The following is a 6000-nucleotide window of genomic DNA, read 5'->3' as shown; positions in this document are numbered from 1 at the left end:
TAATATTACTATCCCCCGTTCTCTCCTCTCCCTCTCTCCTACCTAGCAGCCTTTTAAAGTCACTGCCGTTCCCCGTCATGCACTGCCGGGTTTCCTGGTGGTCCTTGGGAAATGTCGTTTCTGGTCCTTCTATGTAGGCATTTAATCCCTTAAAAACCTCACTCCCATCACTCCCATGAAAAGTCTTCGTTAGATAAGTATTCACCCCCTTTGCTATGACACTCCTACATAAGCTCAGGTGCAACCAATTACCTTAAATAAATTAAATGGAGTCCATCTGTGTGCAATAAAAGTGGTTCACATGATTTCAGATTAAATACACCTGTCTCTGTAAGGTCCCACAGTTGGGTAGTGCATTCAAATCAAAGATACTACCAGGAAGACCAAGAAGCTTTCAAAACAACTCTGGGATAAAGTTGTGGAAAGGCACAGATCAGGGGAGGGGTATAAAAAGATTTCGAAGGCATTGAATATTCCTTGGAGCACAGTCAAGTCGATCATTAAGAAGTGGAAGGTATACGGCACCACCCAGAATCAGCTTAGAGCAGGCAGTCCTCCCAAACTGAGCAGCCGGGTAAGAAGGGCATTGGTCAGAGAAGCCAGCAAGAGGCCAATGACAACTCTGAAAGACCTACAGCGTTCCATGGCTGAGATGGAAGAAACTGTCCATGTATCAACAATAGCTCAGGTACTCCACAAATCTGGCCTGTATGGAAGAGTGGCCAGAAGGAAGACATTTCTGAAAAAGCCCATGTAAAATCCCTCTTGGAATTTGCAAAAAGGCATGTGGCAAAAGATTCTGTGGTCCGATGATAAAAAAAATGAAATATTTAGCCTCAATGCAAAGCCTTGTATCTGGCGCAAACCCAACACAGCACATCACCCAGGTAATACCATCCCTACTGTGAAGCATGGTGGTGGCAACATCATGCTGTGGGGATGCTTTTCATCAGCAGGGATTGGAAAGCTTGTCAGGGAGTAGGGGAAAAATGGATGGAGCTAAATGCAGGCAAATCCTTGAGGAAAACCTGCTTCAGTCTGCAAAAGACCTGACTGGGACGGAGATTCACCTTTCAGCAGGATGACCCCTGCTGAATGACCCCAAGCATATAGCCAAAGCGACACTGGAGTGGTTTAAAAACAAGAAAGTGAATGTCCTAGAGTGGCCCAGTCAAAGCCCGGACTTGAATCCGATTGAGAATCTGTGGCAAGACTTCCACCAACGATCCCCATCCAACTTGACAGAGCTTGAACAATTTCAAAAAGAAGAATGGGCGAATATTGCACAATCCAGATGTGCAAACCTGGTAGAGACTTATCCCAAAAGACTCACAGCTGTAATTGCTGCCAAAGGTGGTTCTACCAAGTATTGACTCAGTTTAAATGCATCAAGATTTCAGGTTGTAACACAACAAATGGTGAATACTTACTATAGGCACTGTATATATATACAGTATATATATATACAGTATATATATATATATATATATATATATATATATATATATATATATATATATATATATATATACATATATATATATATATATTTACAGAATGATTGAGTCATTGAGTGTGCATTATTCCTACAGTACATTACTGTTATTCATAAAGAATTTCTGTATGATTCTGATAGCAATATGATTTTTATTAAGACATTAACAAAGGTTTAACTCACAAGGTATTTATTTATATATTTATTAATTTTTATTTTTTTAAAGCATATTTTCATGAATAGGCTTTATTCATTAAATGTCGATATAACTAAATAATCCTATGCAGGAGTAAGCTATAGGAATCTGAAAGGACTTTAGAAGGGGATGGGGATGTCGAACAACTGAAATGAACTGATCTGATCACAGCTGACCTGCTGTATAGACCCAGTTTTTTAAGGGTTAGCTAATCCCTGAACAAGGGACAAGAAGTATGAAGTATACGTACGCCTATAAAGTCACAAGGTCATTTCATACTGCTATTGTTACAGGGTGTGTACTATAAGTTGTATTGTAATCATTGCTGAATATGACCACATTTTGTCATCAAAAGATTAAGATACAAAAATGCAGAACACATAATGTATAGGATGGCTCTTGAAGCACTTCTTGAAGAATGACCTGCTTCAATTTAGACAATGAATGTTTTTCCACAACAGCAATGCAAAAAGACCATGTGACTACAGCCAACCTGTTGTGTTTTACCATATGATACAATATGTATGAGTGGGTACTAAACACAGGATCATAACTGTGCTAAATACTTTCCTGCAAAAATAATTAGATGCTTCGAATGAAACAAGTCCACGTGCCAGTGTATCTCCCCTTAGGAGACCAAATATGCAGCAAAACTAAAGCAATTACTATGATTCTAGAAACAGGGTTGGAATGCATTGTCTTTAGAAGAATGTTGACTCATTTATTACCTGTGAACCTACTTTAGTTTCTGTTGTGACTCATAGATATTGGAACTGTTTTGATGTTTAAGTAGCCCTTGAGTGGAATTGGCAATGAAAGTTACACAATGACAGATGATATATTAAAGAAACGATTTATTGGAAAATTCCAAACAACTTAACAAACCATTAGTCTGCAGTTTCAGTTGTAAACTTGATCTATTAAAATGCATTGGTTACATATTGCTAATTTTATTTTTAGACGTCTCAGGTTTAGGGATAACAATTACGGTTTTCTAGTGGAGTCGCTTGAAGGCATTTGGGAATACTTGCCAATGTTGATGTTGCTGTGTATGGCATGTAATGTGTATGTTGCCATATGTACAGTACAAAGTAGAATCACCTGTGCAAAATGCATGCATCATTCATATTGAATTAATCACAACCTGAAAATGCTATATGAAAATTAAAATGAGATGCATTTTGAACCAATAAATAGGAGTAAAAAGCCATTTGTACCTGATTGCAAACTTCCAGTGATTGTGAGGAGACAGAGATGTAACATCATCAGTCCAATAGGGGTATAAAAAGAGCCCAATGGGGGATGGATAAAAAAGGTGAGAAGCAACAGATTTGTCACATCTGATATAAAATCGGACATATTTAATTGGGCCCTCTGTGTCACAATATTATGAAAACAGCATCTATATATGTATAGCAGTGTGGTGTAGTGGTTAGGGTTCTGGACTCTTGACCAGAGGGTCGTGGGTTCAATCCCCAATGGGGGACACTGCTGCTGTACCCTTGAGCAAGGTACTTTACCTAGATTGCTCCAGTAAAAACCCAACTGTATAAATGGGTAATTGTATGTAAAAATAATGTGGTATCTTGTAATAATTGTAAGTCGCCCTGGATAAGGGTGTCGGCTAAGAAATAAATAATAATAATAATAATAATGTAAACCACTGAACGCACACTGATTTCAAAAACTCTCTTAGTTAAAGATATGGTCTTCACCAGCAGTGGAACATGGCTGCATGATCACTAAACTCATTTACCATTCAGGAAGACAGAACAGAGCTCTGACTAAAAGGTAGAAAGTGGGGGCACTTTTTAGTACTTTTCCACACAGCTTGTTCACTGCCAGCATTCAGTGTGTGGGTTTGTGGCAAAGTGGTTTGCGGTGCGCAGGTGCAGTGATGATGCAGTGCAATAGAATAACGACCCAACACAGTTCAACGGTGAAAAGAAGCTTTATTTTGCTTAAATAATATGACTGGCTAAACACAGCAATGTGTAAAGCCCAGTCAAAACCCACGGGGTTCAGTCCCAAAATAATACTTTAGAATTATAACACACACTTTAAGCACCTACACGATCACAATTCCCAAAGTGAGTGCTCCTAGTGCAAGTGGTGAATTTATACAACAATGGTGAAACAGTAGCGCAGTGTGGTCCGGGGTTGGTGCTGATTTTGGCAACAGCTCCCAGATAGTTTAGCCATCTAACAATGACAAAGGTAACAGTTATTGAGACAGACAAGAGAACATGAAACACTCACGGTTAGTTTATGATTCTCCTTTACAGGTCCTTTCGTAACCATAACAAAGGAACAGATTGCTTCAGCACATCCTCTGATATACCCCTAGTCACGCCCCCTTCAGTAGCGAATTCAATCGCTTTTCCTCCAATCCGCGATTGCCACATCGCCGACCGCATTAAGGCGATGACTTCTGGTATTGTGACTCCGCCCCCTTTCTGGATGGCCGACTTCCAACTTTACCTAGAATTAATTGCCAACCTATCCAGTCCGGGGCACACTGTTTCTGTTATACGGCACCCTCACAGGTCGGGAGGGAGATTTATGACTTGGATTCATTCGCTGTCAGTCACAGGGTTGTTTTGCATATTGATTGACACTTTTCTGATATCACAGTCCTCTGCATCCCTTGTCTTCCCCTCTCTCTCACAATCTGATAGACAGATCAGTTCTAGGATGTTGGCTATTTCTTAAAAGACACCTGTGCATTGTCCTTGGTTTTCTTGTTGCAGTGGAAATCTAGGATACAGCCACCTATATTAACTAGGTACTCCCTGTCACACTCTAACCAACTGCTCCAAATAATATACATTGCAGAGTTAGTTGTTCGTATTGAGTTCAGCCCTTTGATGAAATGCACAGTTTTTAAAAGGTGGGTGTGGTAAGGGAGGAAAAAAAATAGTTTGTTAACACTGGCTGACCAGAGAGAGTTTTTGCATCAGAACACAATATGTTACACAAGAGCTGTCTAACCTTTTTGGTTTAAAAAAGGGCCATGTAGATTAAATATGCTATATATGATATACTAAATAAGTTTAATTTACTAAAACTAAATAGACATCTGCATTTAAGCGATACCAGATAAAAAGAGAGATAAGATTTTTAACTGGAAGACACAACTTCATTATGTTTTTGCTCATTAAAAATGTGTCATGTTTAAACACGTTAATTTCTTTGTATTTTGACGTATTTGCTTCCACCAAAGTGTACTGATTGCCCTTGCAGTCTTTTCAAACCCATTAAGAGCCTTGACTCGGATGTTTCATGTTTAAATCAAAAGAGCCATACTGGGAAGCTCATTGAGCCATGAATGGCTCAAGAGCTGCCTGTTTTACAGCCTTGTGTTACACCCTAGTGACAATACAACTTGGATCCAGGTAAAGAGTCGGGCTTGTCTGCATTAATGATTTTAGTGCTATTTACCTCATCTCATCTCCCCAATAGGGGACAGGACAGAACCCACAATGGCAATGTCCGTTACACGCCTACCCCCTGTAACCTCAGCGATTGGCTGAGGTTGAGATCCGGCTCATGGCACCAATGTAACAGAAGTGGAGACTGGGTGCTCCGCAAATTAGTGTCTTAACTGCAATGCAAAGGAGTCCGGCTCTTCTGCATTGTGGTTAAGACACTCGCTTGTGATGCGTGGGGTCGCTGATTCTCCCCCAGCCTCCACCTGTTACACCTTTTTAAAAACAAACTGTGATCATCACATTGTAAGTGAAGGTACAGCCTAGGGTTCTTCTAGTCTGCTATTTGCTGAGAGGACTGGAGAGATCCATGCAGTCCCAAGATGTGTGAATATATATTTCAAAAGCCACATGTATGTTTGTACTGTACTGAGGGACTGAATATGGCCTGGCTTTCTAGTTCAAAATATATAGGAGCTTGCTGTTAATACAAGTTGTACATTTGTTAGAATGTTTTTTTTTTGTTTTTTTTTTTAAGTTAGTGCCAGAGACTTTGAAAGCACATAATAGTGGCATTCATAGTGTAACCTTCTCACGCCACACCAAAGGATCATTTTATCTTATGGAAAGTCTTAAGTTAGATACATTGTACAAAACTGAGGAATTAATGGGCTGGTCTGAGACCAGATGTTGCTGCTTTCTGAGGAGCTTGTAGCGCTACACCCTTTTACACAAATATCCTCCCAGTCTTATAACATGCTTTCAATGTAAAAGTAATGAATTGCTGTAGTGAGTCAGTGTATGAGATAGGACCGAGGAGTCCTAGGTTAATATCATTGAAAGAGCATGGTGAATGGAAAGCCACTAATGTGCACTGATGA

Source organism: Acipenser ruthenus, chromosome 3, assembly GCF_902713425.1.
Source record: "Acipenser ruthenus chromosome 3, fAciRut3.2 maternal haplotype, whole genome shotgun sequence".
NCBI lineage: Eukaryota > Metazoa > Chordata > Actinopteri > Acipenseriformes > Acipenseridae > Acipenser > Acipenser ruthenus.
The sequence above is the reverse complement of the archived record's forward strand: the minus strand, read 5'-3'. Positions refer to the sequence as shown.